General features: G+C 35.9%; 1 protein-coding gene across 2 annotated transcripts in view; it reads left to right on the top strand.

The window, feature by feature from the left end:
- Positions 1–13475, top strand: part of LOC125845265 (uncharacterized) — a 262691-nt gene that overhangs the window by 9654 nt on the left and 239562 nt on the right. The gene's annotated exons all lie outside the window — the stretch shown is intronic.

The raw sequence follows: 13475 nt of genomic DNA, 5'->3' as shown, positions 1-13475 counted from the left end.
TTTAGACAAATTAGTTGTTTATCTTCTTCAACTAGACGTAGTTGCTTCTCTTCTTCATCAAGATGTGGTTGTTTGTGTCACGACCTGAGTCTACACCCTGGATGTGACCGGCACTCGAGATCCATTGCTGGTCCCCAAGCAAACCCTCATCCTGACTGACTACAAGCGGAAGACTAACTCAAGCATACATAAGCTTAAAACTAAATTAAATTCATTGAACTCAAATACTCAACTTTAAAAAGTCTGAACAATACTTAAAAGAAAGTAAATACAAAAAAACTCCTCAACTCTGTCTAGCTATGAAGCCTCTACTATTACAGAAGGATATCGGGACAAAACCCACAACATCTCCAAACTACTAACCGCAAGGTAAAGGGGAAGTCCTCCGGAATATAAGAAGGCTCACCAAAGTTGACTGGAACATCACATGACCTCAACAAAACGCCCGTTGTTGATCCTAAATACCTGTATCTGCATCATGAAATGATGAAGGCCAAATGACGTCAGTACATGAAATATACGGGCATGTAAGGGGAACTCTGCAACATAAGTATAAGCTCAAACTGATAATAAGGAAGACATACTGACCTCGTATCAACTCAATATGACTCAAGAAAACTCAACTCAACTCAAGAATACTCAACTCAAGATACTCAACAATAAAAGATGCAATGTATGAAAAACTTTTAAACAGTAGATAATAACTCAATTGTATGTAAAAATACAAAAATAACTCAATTGTATGTAGGAATACAATAATAACTCTTTTTTTGGGAGATTCTCTAACCAACTACCATCACTATGAGCTACGTGATGATACATCGCCTCACCCACACTGCCAGAACTATCCTATACCTTGCAGGAGTATAAGGCATTCTTAACTAAGTGGATCCACTAAGCTATGCTTAAAAAGCTTTAAGCAATAAGAAATCATCTAAAAAGTATGACCCTTTACCCATGTTGGCTTACATGGTTTATGAGGACTTTGAGTTGTCCGAACTCATTTCCATATCGGTGCTCAATAATACTCCCAATAATATATACTCATGCTCATATGTTTAAAAACATAACTCTTTCTCTGGTTTGAGATAATTGCTCAAACTTCCCTCTTAAAAGAGGTAACTGCTCTTGAAATGTCTTTTGAACTCATAACTCATTTAGAAATCTCAGTTTCTCTTTTATCAATGTAAAAATTGATATCTCTGGNNCCTTATACTCTTACTCAATTCATACTTGAAAACTCTTTCTCAAAAATATATCAAATCATATTTTAATATGATCATTGATGACTCGGGAAGTCATCTTGCATAAACATTGATGGTATATCCAGATAGCATACTGCTCATACATTGATGACATATTCAATTGTCATACTAATCATGTTTTAGAATCTCTTTTCTAAAAACTCATCTTTACTTTCTCAAAACTAAGTTTAAGAACTCAAGCGTTGGCTTTAAAAAGTTTCTCAAAATTTCTAACTCAAATCATAGGGTTCATGTGGAATTATAGACATAAACAACTCAAGTCAGGCTTCTTAATAGAAACATGGAAGCTCAGTACTCAGAACTTAAGAACTCAAAACTCATAACTCAACGATATTACTCCCTCCTCTCAAGGATACTCATATTATGTAGTTCATGTAGAATTATGGGCATGAACGACTCAAATCAAAGATCTCAATTACAATATAGACTCATGAATACAACTCTTCTCATTCTCGTACTCATTTACTCAAGTCTTGAAACAAGTTATAAATAATTGTAAGAAGACTTCTCGAAAAGACTCAAAGGACTTTCTCAAACTTTACTCTTAACTCTACCTTGAATTTGAATTATGAATTCAAGAATCATGATTATGATATATAGGATTTCTCAATGATTAGATGTAGTTTGGATAGTTAAAATCAAGAAGAGAGCAAAGATACGTTTTGAAAGAACGAATACAGAATGAAGAACGGAGGTGGAAGGGACCTCACATCCCTGGTGAAGCAGTGGCGCACCGCGCGAGCCCTTAGTTTGCAGGTGCATGCCGCCTGTCCCTCAAGCGCTATAGGGGCGCGCCGCCCCAACCTTTTTCCAGAACAATTTGATGAATTTTTCTTCTCTATTTTTGATCGTAATTCCCCTAGAGTTGATTGATTTCTTTCAAACTTCCTTAGATTCATAAAATCAACATAAGTAAACAAAAATCTACTCAAATTTTCTTAAGAACAACTCTCAAACTCAAAACCCTCACCTCAAGAACTCAACAAACTCCATTAACAAGGAATGAAGAACAAAACATCAAGAAACTCCTGAAGAACTCAAATCATTCAACCTCAAGAACAAAATTACAGATAAAAATCACATGATTGGCATGTGTTCAAACAAACCCAACACTATGAGAACTTACATACCTCAAAGAACTAGGTTCTTGGCGAAATCTTGGATGAACGCTTGGAACCTTGAACTTTTTCTCCTCTTGAATTTTCTCTCTAAAGCCCTAAATGTTTTGGGGGTGACTGAAACTGATTCTAACCAGTTTAGACCCTTAATTGGGATTAATTCATGCTTAGAATAAGTGGGGAGGGGGGTAAGGAAAATACCAAAATACCCCTCCCTAGTTCGAATGGAAAAACCTTAACTAGAGGGGCTGCACTCAAATGGGTATATCTCCATCATACAAACTCAAATTTTAGTAAACTCGTGGCATTTGAAATATGACTCAAAGATCTTCGATTTGATACCTTATGGGCCACCTAACTCTTTTTGTGCTAAAAGTTATGGTCGTTTGAAGTTGACCCAAATTTAAAAGAACGTACGGATGACTTGAATGAATTTCTCTTCAGTAATTTTTGGAACTCGAGGTGCTACATCTAGTGACCTTAACACCTAAGAAAATTTAAAATTTCTCAATAAAACCTTATCCAAACACGAAGAATGGTTCGAGTCTTAGCTCAAAAAATTTCGGGGTGTTACAATATCTCCCCCTTGGGATCATTCGTCCTCGAATGACGGCTGGACAGGGAATGGAACGGGGTCCCTCTTACCATCTTCTCTGACTCCTGAACTTGCCTAATAACATAGGCTGAACTAATTCATACTAAGAGTTGGGACTTTCTATAGCACATAACTCAAGAACGATGTTGTTTTAAACAAAGTCACGCTCTCTCTGAAGTTATCTTATCTGAAACAAAGGAAGTCTGGGCATGAAGTAAGAATAGGAATACTATGGCTAGGGTAATGTGATTGCTAACTTGGGGTAATGTGAGTGCTAGCTATTAAGCTTAGCAACGCCCCTCAACTATGCCCTTCTTTCCTTATTACCATACCTCATTAGCTGCAATTCATATCTCTCACTAGGGTACCTCACTATTCTTACCAAGACCCGAGTCTAATGGTATGCTCTTACTATATTCAAGCTTAACCTAAAATCATAAGGTTCGGGTTCCATACCTCTAATGGAAATCTCATCCCAAGAATCTTACTCCTTACCACCACATTCAACCAACATCGGGCTCATATCAAGAACCACCTAATGTTTAACAAAACCATATTCAAGCATAGTACTCTAACAACTCTATGGACTTTTACTAACCAACTTCTTAAGACGTTCTCATTCTCTCATAATCTCTACCATACCAACTAGAATTTCCCGCTTTAATACTCGGAACCAATTAAGGGCTTTCATTTAACTATTAGTCATAGTAAAACCTCATCCTCTTCTTCCTCCACATTTATAACCTTAGATGGAATTATCACACCATCACTATCACGATAAGACCATTAACCTGATCCTTCTAGCATCACTCAACTACTAAAGAATCACTGAAAATCTTTTGGGTAAAAGATCAATGAGCTAAAGTCCTTGCTCCTTATTCTGGTAATTGAGTATAGATGTGAATCTCTTTAAAACGTATGCGTATAGGTCCTAAACACAATCCGGATACTAGAAACATCAACAAGATTTTGCAATGACTAGACTTTGAGGAATACACTAGAGTACGAATGGGTTGATACGCCACATTAACTCTTCCTGAACACATTACTATCTTATTCTCAACACTTGACTTGATTTCTTATCTTATCATTTCCCCCTTAGGTCTAAAGCCGACACTTGAAAGTTATGGATCTATTCCAGCATCTCTAAACTGGTCTACATTGACTTTACTCTAATACTAGGGAAAAGCTTATCTCATGGCTATTGAACTCTCCATAAGCAGGTACTACGACTCCTTCTAAAACCTCTTTCTAATATGCTTCTATTAACCTCTTCTCATTGGCTTATAAGGCCGCTTCATTTAACTCTGAAGGAAAGAAAAAAATAACACTTGCACCAGCCTATCCCATATTGGCAGCTCAATTATAATATCTGTGCACACATGAAAAATCATAGCCTCAATTGGGACCTCGTCTGGCCACATACAATCTCGGGTGTACCTCTCACTGCTCTGCCTTCATTTGTCTCCTCTATGGGTCATAATACAACATTTTTATTGCAAAGTACCACTTTGATTTCCTCACCTATTTCAAGTCAAACCTACTAGATCAGATCTCAAAACTAACACCATCACCCTCAAGTTGCCATCTTTTGATCATGCCACTCATCTCGAATTCAAGCTTAGTGTTTATTACTAAACCCGAATATTAATATGATTGCTCGCTTACTATACTAATTCACAACTACTAGGAATTTTGTTTTGAAACACTCACCCACTAAAACTTCATGACAAGTAGCCAGTCTTTATCTCTCAGTCTTCTTACTTACAAATTTCCATCACATTCCACTTCACTACTTGCGTACTACTTACTCATTCACTATACATCATTGCCAAATTAGTTCTGTAACACTTTGAATATCATGGGCTCTCCCTCAAAAATCATAATTGTGGCCTAGATCTATCACCTCATGAATACTCATGCTCTTCTAGTCAACATCTACACTTGGTCATTACCAACACAATGACACCTCATCATAACCTCCTTTCTAGATAAAATATACTCTAACTCATCCTAACTCGTAACTATTCCTCTACCTCATATCATGAACTCTAAACAAGATTATTATTCCTTAGTCTACTCATAAAGGAAAACTCACCATTAATAACTTACTGGGGGCATGACTATAATAACATAACTTGCCTCATCACTATCTCCCTTTCATAGATTTCTATACCTCTGCATGCTTTTCTCTAACTCTGGCCATTTTACTACTACTGCTTATAGCCTCATAACTCATACTATCTCTTCGGATTCAAATACTATGCAAGCTCTACAACACAACTCTTCATAAGGGTATCACCTAAAAAAGGTTTAGAGAAGAGAGTATATCTTGCTTTTAGCTTAAACACACTATTCACATGAATATGAGTGCATTCTTTCCAAACTCAACACTTAAACTCACTCACATGCTTCTCTCAAGCCCCTATGCAGTCTCATGACTTTCTCAATATTTTTGCTGAGAGTAACTCATCGATAAGGATCTGGATTTGATTTTCAACTACCTTGAGTATGAGGGGTATTCGAATGGATATGAGAAAAGCACGAGTTAGAATAAATTCCTTATGACACAGTTCTACTGCACGATAAAGAGTATGTAAGAAGGGAAACTTTTTTTAAATGTCTGTAGTCCCTCATTTATAGAAGTGGGGCCCTTACAATCATAAATAAGATCATACTGCCACGACTTCATAGACACCCTAGGACATTTGAACTCTGTGCTCTGATACAATGTTTGTCACGGATTGAGTATACACCCTGGACGTGGCCAACACTTGAGAACCGTTGCTGGTCCCCAAGAGAATCCTCATCCTGGTTGACTATAAGCGAAAGACTAACTCAAGCATACATAAGCTTAAAACTGAATTAAATTCATTGAACTCAAATACTCAACTTCAAAAATTCTGAACAATACTTAAAATAAAGTAGATACAAAAAAATTCCTCAACTCTGTCTATCTATGAAGCCTCTACTATTACGGATGAGTCTAAGATTTCAACTCATTTAGGGATTTATTTTGATAGTATAAGTGTCCTAAAATGTCTAATTTATGCTCTAAAATGATGTTAAAGTGTTGACTTGTAGCATTACAGGCTAAGGAGCAAGGCAAGGACACTACCAGACAAAAAGGAACTAACAAGATGAAGAAGTGAAGAAAAGTGATCCTGGTGATCGCCAAGACCACTCGGCGAACCACCGAGTGGCTCTTTAGCTCGCCCAAAGTTCCAGTGTGCCAGCCTTGGGGAAAAATCAAGTTGGCGATAGAAATAGGCAGTCAGTGAATCGCCGATCGAGTCCGTGACAACAAGTTGGATCGCCCAAAGTTACAGGACCTGGGAGGTTGAGGATCAATGCAAAATGGCGATGGAAGGGAGCAAAGGGCGGATCACCAAATCACTCGGTGAGGCGCGACTTATTCCACCAAATGGACTTTTAGGTCAAAACGTAGCAACTATAAATTGGAATTCAAAAGGAAAATTGAGTAGTTCTGATCCCTAAGTTTGAGAATTAGAGTTTTCTTTTGGTTTTCCAGTTCTTATTGTAAACTTTGTAGATTTCTAAGTTTAATTGCGAGGATTTGGAATTGGGTTTTTGAATTTAACCATTTTGGAACATTGTAAAGGATTGAAGACTATTACCCTGCTGATGGCCAATCGAGTTGGTAATTGTTTTTACCTTTTTATGATATTTGGCTAAAACCCCAATTCTTGGGGTGTGATCATGTGATTATGGGATGAATTCGCTTATGGGTATTGTTATTTACTAGCTTAAATGCTTAATTAAAGTGGGTTTAATTGATAGATGTGTTTTAATCTAAGAATTGTAGTTGCGAATGCAATTCTAACTTAGAATTCTGGGCTTGCTTGAAAAAGAGGTTTTAGAATCAAAGCTTTCAATTAATGATTGCAGGTATTGTGTTGATATGGGTTTAGCTCGAAAGAGTATATCCTAAACTCAATTCTACCTATCTAGCTCGAGAGAGTAGATGAATTAAGGTGTGGGTTGTTCTTATTTGCTAAGCTTGTTGATGTTCAAAAGAAATCACTTGAATCGTGGTAGTTGTTCGGGAGAAAACTATCTTACTTATAGTCTAGCCTACCCACTGATAGTTAGCTATTTGTTAGTAATTTTATTTACCCATATAGTGAAATTTTCCCATAATCGATCAAATCCCGAGAATGCCTCTCTATATTTTTATTTCCCTCGTGCTTGATTGTAGCTGATAATTAACAATCCAAACCAACATCTGATATTCGTTGTAATACCCTAGACTTTTTTACTTGTTTTCGATAATGTATATTCCTATAACCGAATAGTCCACTTTATAACTTAATAACTAAATTTAGACATGTACCATTCCCTGTGGGTTCGACACCAACTATTCGTTGAGTTTTATACTAGTTAACGGTCGTCTACACCTAGAATCGAATGAGGTGTATTTGGGATGTTAATCAATTACAGAAGGATATGGAGACAAAACCCACGACATCTCCAAACTACTAAATGCAAGGTAAAGGGGAAGTCCTTTGGAATATAAGAAGGCTCACCAAAGCTAACTGGAACATCACATGACATCAACAAATTGCCTGCTGATATTCCTGAATACTTGTATTTGCATCATAAAATGATGTAGGCCAAATGGCATCCGTACATGGAATGTACGAGTATGTAAGGAGAACTCTGCAATATATGTTTAAGCTCAAACTAATAATAAGGAAGACATACTCACCTCGTCTCAACTCAATCTAACTCAAGAATACTCAACTCTACTCAAGAATACTCAACTCAACTCAAGATACTCAAATTAAAGATACTCAACTCAAGATACTCAACTTAAGTTACTCAATTCAACTCAACGATAAAGTAACAATAAAAGATGCAATATATGGAAAAGTTTTAAATAGTAGATAATAGCTCGATTGTATGTAAAAATACAATAATAACTCAATTGTATGTAGGAATACAATAATAATTCTTATTTGGGAGATTCTCTAACCGACAACCATCACTATGAGCTACGTGATGATACAGGGTCTCACCCACACTACCAGAACTATCCTACACCTTGCCGGAGTATAAGACATCCTCAACTAAGTGGATCTACTAAGCTATGCTTAAAAAACAATAAAGAATCATCTAAAAAGTATAACCATTTACCCATTTTGGCATACATGGTTTATGAGGACTTTGAGTTATCTGAACTCATCCCCATATCGGTGCTCAATACTACTCCCAATAATATATACTCATGCTCATATGTTTAAAAACATGACTCTTCCTCTGGTTTGAGATAATTTCTCAAACTTCCCTCTTAAAAGAGGTAACTGCTCTTGAAATATCTTTTAAACTCATAACTCATTTTGAACTCTCAGTTTCTCTTTTATCAATGTAAAAATTGATACCTCTGGGAATACGTAGTCCCCTTATACTCTTACTCAATTCATACTTGAAAACTCTTTCTGAAAAATATATCAAAATCATATTTTAATATGATCATTGATGACTTGGGAAGTCATACTGCATAAACATTGATGGTATATCTAGATACTATAATTCTCATACATTGATGGCATACTCGATTGTCATACTAATCATTTTTATAAACTCTTTTCTCAAAACTCATCTTTACTTTCTCAAAACTCAGTTTAAGAACTCAAGTGTTGGCTTTAAAAACCTTCTCAAAATTTATAACTCAAATCATAGGTTCATTTGGAAATATGGACATGAATGACTCAAATCAGGGATCTTAATAACAATATGGAAGCTCAGTACTTAGAACTCAAGACTCAAGAACTCAAGGACTCAAGAACTCGAAACTTATAACTCAACGATATTACTTCTCTCAAGGATACTCAATATATGTAGTGCATGTGGAATTTTAGGCATGAACGACTCAACTCAAAGATCTCAATTACAATATAGACTCATGAATACAATTCTTCTCGTTCTCATACTCATTTACTAAAGTCTTGAAACAAGTTATAAATAATTGTAGATGACTTCTCAAAAAGACTCGAAGGACTTTCTCAAACTCTACTCTTAACTCTATCTTAAATTTAAATTATGATTTCAAGACTCTTTATTAGGCTATATAGGATTTCTCAATGATTAGATGTAGTTTGGATAGTTAAAATCAAGAAGAGAGCGAAGATACATTTTGAAAGAACGAATACATAATGAAGAACAGAGGCGGAAGAACCTGACATCCTTGGCGCAACAGTGGTGCACCACGCCAGCTCTCAATTTCCTGAGGCTGGTTTGGGGTGCGTTGTAGGTGCAGGGTGCCACCCCCTTAGGTGATACAGGGGCGTGCCACCCCAGCCTTTTTTTAGTACAATTCGATGAATTTTTCTTCTCAATTTTTGATCCTTATTTACCTAGAATCGATTGATTTCTTTTATACTTCCTTAGATTCGTAAACCCAACATAAGTAAACGAAAATCTACTCAAATTTTCTCAAGAACAATCCTCAAACTCTAAACCCTCACCTCAAGAACTCAACAAACTCCATTAACAAGGAATGAAGAACAAACCTCAAGAAACTCATCAAGAACTCAAATCATTCAACCTCAAGAACAAAATTTCGGATAGAAATCACATGATTGGTGTGTGGGCGAACAAACCCAACGCTATGAGAATTTACATACCTCAAAGAACTAGGTTCTTGGCGAAATCTTGGATGAACGCTGGAAACCTTGAACTTTTTCTCCTCTTGAATCTTCTCTCTAATGCCCTAAACGTTTTGGGGGTGAATGAAACTGATTCTAATAAGTTTAGACCCTTGATTGGGGTTAATTCACGCTTAGACTAAGTGAGGGTAAGGAAAAGACCAAAATACCCCTCCTCAGTTCAGATGAATTATCCTTAACTATAGGGGCTGCACTCAAATAGGTATATCTCCCTCATACGAACTTTGATTTTAGAAAATTTGGTGGCGTTGGAAAGAGGACTCAAAGATATTCGATTTGATACCTTATGGACTACCTAACTCTTACGGATGAAGTTGACCCAAATTTGTGAAAAACTAACGGATGACTTGAATGAATTTCTCTTCAGTTCTTTTTGGAACTCGATGTGCTGTATCTAGTGACCTTAACACCTAAGAAAATTTAAAATTTCTCAGTAAAATCTTATTCACACACGAATAATGGTTCGAGTCTCAACTCAAAAATATTTGGGGTGTTATAGTTCGTGCGCGCATGGGCCCAACATATATTAGATGATAACTGTCACAAATATTGGTAAGACGACAATTAATAAAAACTTGTTAATATATACGCACATATGTTGTTTGAACATTTACATTTGTAATTGCACCGCATATGTTATTATGCTATTTACATTGGAAATACGACCCCAACATTCTTAAATAATTGCACTGATCCAGTTGACCATTTTTGATTTTTTCGTAAAATTACCATTTTGCCCTCCCGATATGGACCCTGAGTCTTCTATGATTGAGTTTTGGAAGTTGGTTTCAAACTTTGAGTTACAAGTTGATAAATTGGTAGGTTTGTGATTTTGAAAGACTAAGTTGCTTATAAATGGTTTTTGGAGTCTTTTGGAGTTTCGAGTGTCAGAATGAAATTCCTTTGATTCCATCAGTCCCGAAATGTGGAATTTGAGTTGTGAGAGTTGTCATTTGAGATTCGGAGTCGTTTTGAGAATTTGAGGTTCCAAGTTGTGAATTTGTGGAAATTTAGTCTTTGGGTTGACTGTGGTCAACATTCGGGGTTCGAATGCTCGAATAAGAATTTTCGAGAGTTTCGTTGGATTCAGGAGGTAATTTTAGGCCTAGGTCAGTCTTGGTTGATTTTGAGAGGTCCTCGAGCTTGTTTTAGCCTTTTAGGTATTGAGTTAGTGTCTTGTGGTTTTAACAAATATTGGGTCAAAAAGCCCTAAGATTCGTAATTTGACAGTTTCATTGAGTTCGGAGCATCGCGTATAATTTATTTTTTTATGTGGTTTATGTTTACGGGGTTTCGAACGAATTCCGAGGGCCATTTTAGAGTTTTGAGTCTTAGCTATGTTTTCTGGTGCTGCATGCCTCACTTTTGCGAAGGTCCTGTCACTTAAGCGACCTCGTGTTAAGCAAATGGACTGTCTCTTCAACGAGACCCGAGCTTTTAGCGAAGCAATCCCCTGGTCGCTTTTGCGATACTTGGGAGAGTTTTGACATGCCATTTTCGGGATTTAAGCCCTAATTTTCCATTTTTGAGCTTGTGAAATCCTTGGTGGCGATTTTGGAAAAGTTTTCTTGTGGTAAATCATTTGGGTAAGCTTATATGACCCTAAACCTTCATTTCCCTTTGATTATATCACATGTAAAATTAACTACACCATCATAAGAGAATAGAAATGCTTCAGATATTAGTAAATGGAAAATTTCTATTTGGAGTTGAAGATAGATTTGTTTTTTCCAAAATAATTGTGCAAAACCGTTTGTTGGTAATTTTTTTTAATTCAATGACACCTTGCTGTCATACATTGGTATTGTTGGGTTTTATTTATTCACTTGTGACTAAAGGCAAATCAGTTAAACTAATACTACAACATATAAAAGTAAAGAAATTTAGTGAAGAAGCAACTCAAAACTAGATATAGAAGAGGTGATCTGACACCTCTCCATGACCACCATTTTTATTTATTTTTTCCGCATAATTTTAGGGTTTTTCTTCTAATTTTTCTGATTAATAACTAATTTTAAAAATCTAAAATTTATCTACATTTATTTTCATTTAAGACGATAGAAAAAGATAAACCTCGAAGACCTTAATTTTTATCCACAAATACCTCTTCCTCTCTCTATTTATTAATCAATCAATATTTCACCTTCTACTATAATTCTCCAATGAGTTATAATTATTATGATTAATTCAAAGTTTATTAATAAATAGAGAGAACTAATTGGAGAATTATTTAAATTTATTATGACATCTTCTGAGGCTCTCTTTATTTATTTTAGATATATTTGGATAATTTTTCTCCTAAAATGAACCTTACTTATTAATCATATTTTGATTATATATTGGATAACCACATAAATGGATAGTTGAATTGATTATGCAGTTTTTTGTTATTGTGTACATTGAATCATAATCTTAAATACGATGAGAAAATAAAATAAATAGTACATTATATGGCCGGTAGATAAATAGTTTTTAAATATTTTAAGTATAACTTACCTAAATCTCATAGTATTAAGAGCTAATTACATTATTTCCCTATTCTTTTCCAAATTATAAAAATTCCTTAAAATTTATGAATTTCGGATACATCACTAGACTTCCGGATACATCACTGGAGTTCTAGATACATATGTGAGGGAGTATCCGAGAGGAGAGGGATGTATTAGAGAGGAGATATGACATCTGGATATATCACTGGATTTCCGGATACATCAGTAGACATCCGGATACATAAGTGAAGGATGTATCCGAAAAGGGAGGGATGTATTAGATAGGGGAGGGATGTATTTGAGAGGGGGATAAGGATGTATCAGCGAGAGAAAGAGTGATATATCCGAGAGGGAATTTTTGAAAATTTCTAATTGGTAGGGAATTTTAGAGATTACGATAAAATAAGATGTGTTTTTATTTAATTTTTCCTTTTAATACTTAGACAAATTAGTTGCCTCTCTTCTTCAACTAGACGTGGTTGCCCGTGCACATGGGCCCAACATATATTTAGGTGAACTGCCACAAATATTGGTAAGACGACAATTAATAAAAAGTTGGTAATATATACACACATATGTTGTTTAAACATTTACATTTGTGATTGCGCCGCATATGCAATTTGCTATTTACATTGCAAACACGGCCCCATCATTTTATAACAATAATAGTAATTGTTCTTTACCTTAGATAAGATTGAGTGTTAGTACCCAGCATATAGCTACATGTAACACCACGAAAATTTCCAAGTTAAGACCTGAACCATTCATGAATTGCATATAAGGTCATACCGAGTGATTCTTAATTGTTCTTAGATGTAATGGTCAATTCATTAGTGTGGGACATGATTTTGGATATCAATTAAGGTCACTTGAATACTGTCACGACCCAAGCCTAGGGCCTAGACGTGACATGGCGAATGAGGAACCCGAAGGAACCCCAAACAAGCCTCTCAAACTTGTCATCACACTTCATCGGTCGCGGAAGCACATTCAACATTAATTAACGAGAAATAGGGACTAAGGGCAAACCATTTCAAAATGACATCATAGAACAAGAGTCAAGCTCATTTACAAAATTCTTGTCCAACGCACACCTCTACATACATAGATAGGACGGGGGCCATGACATACTACCGGCTCCCCTCATAGTCAAAATACAATTGCAAGCTAAAGTCTCAAAACATAGGAGTAGGAAACATAACATAGCCCTCGAATCATTGAGGACTCACCAACAAACTCGGATAAGCACCGTACTAGCCACGTGAATGGAGAGAAGGATCAAGAGTAGCTCCGGTCCCTACATGGTGACATCATGTAGG

This window comes from Solanum stenotomum, chromosome 11, assembly GCF_019186545.1.
Source record: "Solanum stenotomum isolate F172 chromosome 11, ASM1918654v1, whole genome shotgun sequence".
Taxonomy (NCBI): Eukaryota; Viridiplantae; Streptophyta; class Magnoliopsida; order Solanales; family Solanaceae; genus Solanum; species Solanum stenotomum.
The sequence above is the reverse complement of the archived record's forward strand: the minus strand, read 5'-3'. Positions and strand labels throughout refer to the sequence as shown.